Source organism: Montipora capricornis, chromosome 4 (genome assembly GCF_036669925.1).
Source record: "Montipora capricornis isolate CH-2021 chromosome 4, ASM3666992v2, whole genome shotgun sequence".
In the NCBI taxonomy this organism is placed as follows: Eukaryota; Metazoa; Cnidaria; class Anthozoa; order Scleractinia; family Acroporidae; genus Montipora; species Montipora capricornis.
In genome coordinates, this window is record NC_090886.1 from 9942401 (window position 1) to 9949900 (window position 7500).

The following is a 7500-nucleotide window of genomic DNA, read 5'->3' on the forward strand; positions in this document are numbered from 1 at the left end:
ACAGACAAAAGTAACATAATTTTACTGCGCGCAATTCTAGAAATACACTGCAACTGAAGATATTACCGGTAAAAATCACCAAAGAAACCTTCATGGGAAACACGTTAAAGGAATAATGTATTTCTTTTTTTTTTCTTTAAAAATCTATTGCCAAACCGTCCAACGACAAAATGCTAGGTTATCTCAATTACAAATTAAGATGTCAAGCTTAAAAGATTGTATATTCAGTGAAGTTCGGAGGGAGAATCACACCGGCCTTTGCCGCAATATAGTCGTCGAAAACATTCCCCATGCTTTAAATGTGTTTTTGTCAAATTAAAGCCAACGGTAACTTTCGAATTCGTTTATAATATTCCTCCCACGGTAATTAACTTTGGTCAAAACAAAATAGCGTGAATCTGCCGTCCACGTGTGTATCGGTGTAATGGAAGTAATTTGATTGGCCGACGAAGGACATGTCCGTCAATGAAAAAAGGTGGGCGGAAGGAATTTCGAAGAGGAATTTGGTCAGGCTCTATTTTTCCTTTCGCCAACTCCACATTACGTAGCACGCGAAACTAAAATAGAGCCTGATCGCAGGTTAAATACAACAGAATCTTTTTCGAAATCTTCCGTAATTTCTTTCTGGTCTTTATATTCATGTCTCGGCTCCTGTTATCCCTTCAGATTTCTCACATCTCAACTTCAGTCTTCTCGGTCTACAAAGCGATCCTTCATCCACTTTTGTCCAAGGAAACACCGATGGTCTTTAAGTCTCGTCTATGACCAGTCAGAGTCCGCTTAAAATCCGTCGGCAAGAAGTGTTCAGAAAAACAGAACGTGTTTCATACCGAGGCAAAGAAGCCATATCCTCTTTTTATACGAATTTCCCACTTCTTCAGTTGTAGTGGGTCCGATGGAAACGCACGAAACAATAAATCGGGTCGATTTTAACTTCGGTTATTACAGTTTGCGGCTGTGTAACATTTGTGAACAAATTTTTTATACTTGCTTTTAATTTGCACGGCTGAAGTAGCTTTAAATTTGCCCACAACCCGGTTCTTGTTTGTTTTGCGCGACCATTTTCCTGCTGCGAGGGCTATTAAGCCTCTCTTGCATGCAAGTTTCGGTTTTTTCAGGAATCGGAGTATTGCGATGAAAATGCCACTTGCATAAATACAGATGGATCCTTTCACTGTTCATGCAATCAAGGTTTCTCAAGCAACGGCACTTCCTGCTCAGGTGACATGCTTATTGGTTTGAATGTCACACCACCGCTTTAGATACTTAATTAGCAAATAGGTTCCATGTTGCCGTGCGTCTGTTTAGTAATAGATCACGGATGGCGTCAAAATGTAATTAGAAAAACAACATTTTGGCACACGAGGCGATAACCGAGTGTGTCACTAATGTTCTTACCACATTTTGACGTCTTCTGTGATCTGTTACTGAAAAGACACACGGCAACATGGAATCTATTTGTTTGAAATTATGAAGAATTAAACGTTTTGATGATACAGGTGCGATTGTTGTAGCTATCTATTCATTAAGGCATTTTATCTTGATGTCCTCCTGTTACAGATATTGACGAGTGCTTTACGAATGCCCACAATTGTGATGAAAACGCCACTTGCACCAATACACAAGGATCCTTTTATTGTTCATGCAATCAAGGTTTCCGAGGCAACGGCACTTCCTGTTCAGGTGACACACTACGAATTATGAACGTTACACAGCCACTTTAGATATGTGAACGTTATATATCTGATAAGATCAAATACCTTTATTTTGATCTGACTGACTGACTCACTGATTCACTGACTCACTCACTGATGATCGAGGAATCGATCGGCCAGTCAGTGGTTAATACGATGATCGTGGGTTCCATAGCAGTCTAACCACAGGCACCCCAAGTTCACAAGGCGAGTTTGCAACGCATTAATTAATTCATGAACTATAAACTTTTAGATGTTAATTCAAACAATGGCATTTTGTGTTCACTCATTCACTAAATGCGAAATAAACGGTTACAAAATACACAATGCAAGTTTCCAATGCCTAATAAGCTGATGGAAGTCGTGCATTAGTTCCAAATATAAACTACAGCAAATCTAAGACCACAGTTTCAAGAAAGAAGTGTGTCATCTTTAACTTCAGTGACGCTGAATAGAATCTACAGTTGCATATCAAAACATGTAACAAAAAAATAAAAGAAATAAATAAATTGTTTGTACAGACACCAACACAGAAAAAAAATTGTCTGTGTCGAAAAACAAATCATGCCCTCTCTCCCTCCCTCAAAAAATTAATGGTTCGTCCCTCACATTGCTTTATTCTCTGTTCTCTTTTTTTAGTAAGGAGAAATATACTATGCGTTAACATGTTAGTGTGCCTTTCAATATTATACAACGGTTTTCTTTTTCACTGCTTGTAGATAACTGACGTAGATGTAGATAACCTTGTGTCTGTGTTATCTGCCTCAGCCTTCGGCTTCGGCAGATAACACACACCTCGGTTTTGATAATTCAATCATGATATCATGATCAACCTCATCCGATAATTGTTTAGTGTCACATTTCAGTTTGTGATTCGCCAATTTAGACAGTTTTATTGGTTTATTGGTTTCTGCTTTAAGGGGCTTTCCCTTTTTGAGACGTTTTCTTTGAATATATTTGGTTGGAAGCTTGCCGACCAAATCGGCTAACTCAGTGTTGTGTACAAACACGGGGTTAAGATTTGTTGTCTATTGTAGTTGCAATGTAATGCGGAATTCACATTTAAATGATATCTAAATACCTGGAAAAAAAACTTGTTATTCCCAAAGGGTTTGGATCGGGTACAACATAGTTAAGGCCAGTTTACAAGGTACGATTTGTCGGTTTCTCTTGAAGGGTTGGCCCGACTTCAAAATTAAAAACTTCTCTGTTATTTTTCACAAATGCTTCGTGTTTAAGTATTACGGTAAAATTAAAAGTAAAAAGGTAAAGTCTCTGTTACGAGCCTAGGAAGGCCCATCAGGCCGGTGCTTATCTCCGGTTTCCGTAGCATGAAGCGACTAGGAGTATTTCTACTCCCCCCTGGATGGGATGCTAGTCCATCGCATGGTTACCCCCAGCATTAGATTCGCCGGTACCCATTTATACACCTGGGTGGAGAGAGGCACCGTGAGAGTAAAGTGTCTTTCCCAAGAACACAACACAATGTTCCCGGCCAGGACCCGAACCACTCGATCCGGAGTCGAGCAGTCTAACCATGAGGCCACCGCGCCTCCCACTAAGTATTCCGGCGTTCATTGTTTAATTATTCCACCATTCCGTGTTTAAATATTCTAAGCAAGAGCCGATACAACGTAGATTTGATTTGATTTTAGTGGTGTACTATATTTCGGCTGGCCAAACCAGCCTTCTTCAGGTACAATGAGAGTTTACATTGAATTGCTTCTATGTACATATATATATATATATATATATACATATATATATATATATATATATATATATATATATATATATATATATATATATATATATATAACAGCGCATCACCCCCAGGAGGATCGCAAATGGATTCACAGTCCAAGTTGAGGAGAAATTGAGAGAAGTTTACGGGAAACTCAACACTGGACAACTTCTGGGGAAAACTGTAATTGCCCTGAGCGGGATTTGAACCCACGTCCCCCTGATCACTAGTCGGGTGTGATGACCACTACACTATCAGGACAACCATGCTGGCAACATGGCTGATTTATCACTTAATGTGTGGCATTTACGTGGGTCTCCCTAATGGGCCAGTTTTTCTATGTGATAACGCTGGATCAACATGTGATTCACAGGCGGACAAGGGTAATTAATGTAAATAGTCAGTTAAGTAGATCCCTTGAGCCAACAGCGCATCACCCCCAGGAGGATCGCAAATGGATTCACAGTCCAAGTTGAGGAGAAATTGAGAGAAGTTTACGGGAAACTCAACACTGGACAACTTCTGGGGAAAACTGTAATTGCCCTGAGCGGGATTTGAACCCACGTCCCCCTGATCACTAGTCGGGTGTGATGACCACTACACTATCAGGACAACCATGCTGGCAACATGGCTGATTTATCACTTAATGTGTGGCATTTACGTGGGTCTCCCTAATGGGCCAGTTTTTCTATGTGATAACGCTGGATCAACATGTGATTCACAGGCGGACAAGGGACAGGGATGCGCTGTTGGCTCAAGGGATCTACTTAACTGACTATTTACATTAATTACCCATGTCCGCCTGTGAAGAGGCAGAAGTTGTCCAGTGTTGAGTTTCCCGTAAACACCAAATATATAGAACTTCTATATATATATGCTGACGTAATACTGGGAAAAATGTGATAAAACATGGCAGTTACAACGAATTTGAATTCAAATACTAAGAATCATGGAAAAATAACGGAAATCACTCAAAGTAATCAACTGAAATATAATACGTTTCTTCCCGGATATTAAGACCGTTGGGATCAATTGTCTGCCTTTTAAAATTAAAAAAGCTTCACTGGCCTTACGGATCGAGTCTCTGTTAGAAAATATTTTTTCGATAGGAATTAATTGCATGTCCTTAGAGATTTTGTGGGGAGAGGAAAGGAAATGTTCTGCGACTGTAGTAGGTTTGGATTTGGTGTTAGCGTTATCTAAAGAGCGGCGGTGTTCATTAAAACGGTCTTTTAAACGTCGTTTAGTTTCTCCTATGTACTGTAGATAGCATCTGTTGCATTGAATCATGTAGATAAGGTTTTTAGTTTCGCAAGTTATGTGGAAATTAATGGAGCGCGTTTCGCCAGTAGAGAAGAATTTGTAGTTGGTTAGTCCATGGAAAATGTAAGGACAGGTACTGTAGCGCGGTTTTTGCCACAGCGAAAAGAACCGGAAGGAAGTGCGGTATTAGAATGAGTTACATCAGGGGACAGTTTAGCTGTTACCAGCAGGTCTCGAAGGTTAGGGGAGCGCCTGAAAGCCACAACAGGTAGATGTAGGAAAGCATTTTTGCAACGGTCAGAAGAACGAAATAGATTGTAGTGTTTTTTTATTATGTTGAAGATGGAAGGAAGTGATGGATTATAGGTCGTTATGAAAGGTATGCGTTTGGGTTTGTTTATCTGTTTAGATTGTAGGGTATGTATGCCGCGGGGAATGTCTGCAGAGCGTTGTATTTGTTTAGTAACAAAATCGCGTTTGTAACCTCGTTTTAGAAGGTATGTCGTTCGTTCAGTGGTGCGAATCTTGAACGTTTCGTCGGTAGAACAAATTCGTCGTAGGCGGAGTGCTAGGCTGAACGGAATGGCTTTTTTTGTGTGTAGAGGATGACAAGAGGAATAAAGTAAATGTTGGTGTTTGTCCGTGGGTTTCGTGTATAGGTCTGTATTTATGTTTCCGTCACTACTTAGTGAGACGTTAACGTCAAGGAAAGGAACATTGGTGGGAGAGTGTGAGCTAGTGAATTTTATGGTAGGGTGAATGTTGTTGAGATAATCGATGAAAATTTAAAGGTTCTCCGGACTTTCAGTCCAGATCATAAAAATGTCATCGATGTATCTCAACCAAGTATGAGGTTGAAATGGAATTTCAATATTCCGCCGTTCCGGCGTTCCAGCATACCAGCATTCCAGCATTTGAGTACTAGGGAGTTTAAGCACGCGACGTTTTTGAGCCGCGGACGGCAACCGGAAGTGAGCTGTTTTCCCTTTTAACTTGTCTTGTCACTACCACCTTTATATATTGCTAAGTATCTTTCCTCCATTAGCGATGATTAGGTTAAAAATCTGAGAGATGCATGTGAAATGTTCATTTCCGGTTGCCGTCCGTGGCTCAAAAACGTTGCATGCTTAAACTCCCTATTAGTCGGCAACGACAACGCCACAAAGCAAGAATATTGTTTGTTAAAAAAGGAGAAATAATTGTGCTGCACGTGCAGCACAAATTTCCGTGCATTTCCCGTTCCGTTCCCCACCATGAAAATAGCAACTTGAAATCAGCAAATTTTAGGTTTTGACGACAACGTGAGCATAGAACAATGAGCCATTTATTTGCTACATTTACTTTATATAGTGCACTCAACAAAATTCGCACGACCTTCTCGTACAATTCTTGATTTTGAAAGTTCTCAAAATGCACTCGCCTAAAGGCTAAAGAGACAAGCCACAAATTCTCTGAATGATTAAACATTAACTCATTTCTCGTATGACAGGTGTGGAAAAGTGCCCGGCTCAAGTTATACAAGGGATTGCGTGGGCGGAAACTGCTGCAGCTGGGATCGACATACAACCGTGTCCGAATGGGGCCAGTGGTAAGTCAACATACAAGATGCGCCTGCGACTTGGTCATCCTTGCATTTATTAACAGAATAAAATATAAATAAGGTATACGCAGATTGTTTGACAAAATCCCATTAAAATTTGATCTAGACGAATGCAAATTTGTTTTATCTGATTTTTTTTTGTTTCTTTGGCAATGTTCTTAACCATTTAGAATGCTATCTCTTCTAATCCGCTTTCAGTTTTGATTCTAACTTTCATATATGAAAACTTACTAAAGCTTTTTCATTCTACAAAAATGCAATTCCATTCTCTTGTCGCTCTCTCTCTATTTGAACAAGTCAAAAACAAATTTCTCTTAAAAAAGAATATCTTTATTCCGCTTTTACGTTCGAAGCATTTAATACCATCGACTTCTTGGTGGGGAACTCAAATAAGGCTTTTTCAGACAAAATGTTTGCGCGCGTAACGCTTTGTGTAAAAATATCGTCTGTTCTCGGTATAAAACTGAATATTTATCTCTCTGAAATTTAATACCATTGTAGGAAACGCATCACGTGAGTGTCTTAACGACGCAAAGTGGAAGGACCCAAGTTTCCTCGGCTGCAGCTCATTTGGGTTCATCTTACTCAAAGATCAGGCAAGTATCGCCCGCGATAAAAGCGCCAAGTGCGAGCAGTACACTTTCAGCGGTATTTTGGGAGAGATTCGTGAAAATCTTCAGTTCAACGAGCCTTAAAATCGGATAAGATGGAATGAAATTCCTTTAGGACTCTAAATATAAATAAAAATTTCTATATTTCGGATACAAACGCTTTCTGTGAAAGAAAAAGGGAATAAAATTGATTGTAAACGTGATTTCCGATGCGGCTTCAAAGTTTACAGACTGATACCTTCTTTCACTACGATAACCATGCTGCGCTATTGATTCTTTGTTCACTGCAGACAATGTGACCATTATGATCTGTTTTTGTCCGTTTTCTCTCAGATTGAAGCAGCCACAGATGGCTTCCAGTCAAACACGAGCGTCGGAGAAGCCTTGGCCCAACTCGTGAACCAAACAAATCCAATAACAAAAAATGATACAAGGCCAACAGAGATATACGGTGGAGATCTGTTGATAGCAATTGATATTCTCGTGCTGTTAGCCGAGTATAACAACGCGAGTCAAGGCAGTATAAGTTCAGAGGAACACGTAAAGGCTTTTTCACAAGTAGTCAGCAATTTACTTGAGCCGGAAAAC

The 7500-nt window shown here is 39.9% G+C and overlaps 1 pseudogene; it reads left to right on the forward strand.

The window, feature by feature from the left end:
- Nucleotides 1–7500, forward strand: part of LOC138046067 (adhesion G protein-coupled receptor L4-like) — a 68434-nt pseudogene that overhangs the window by 43029 nt on the left and 17905 nt on the right.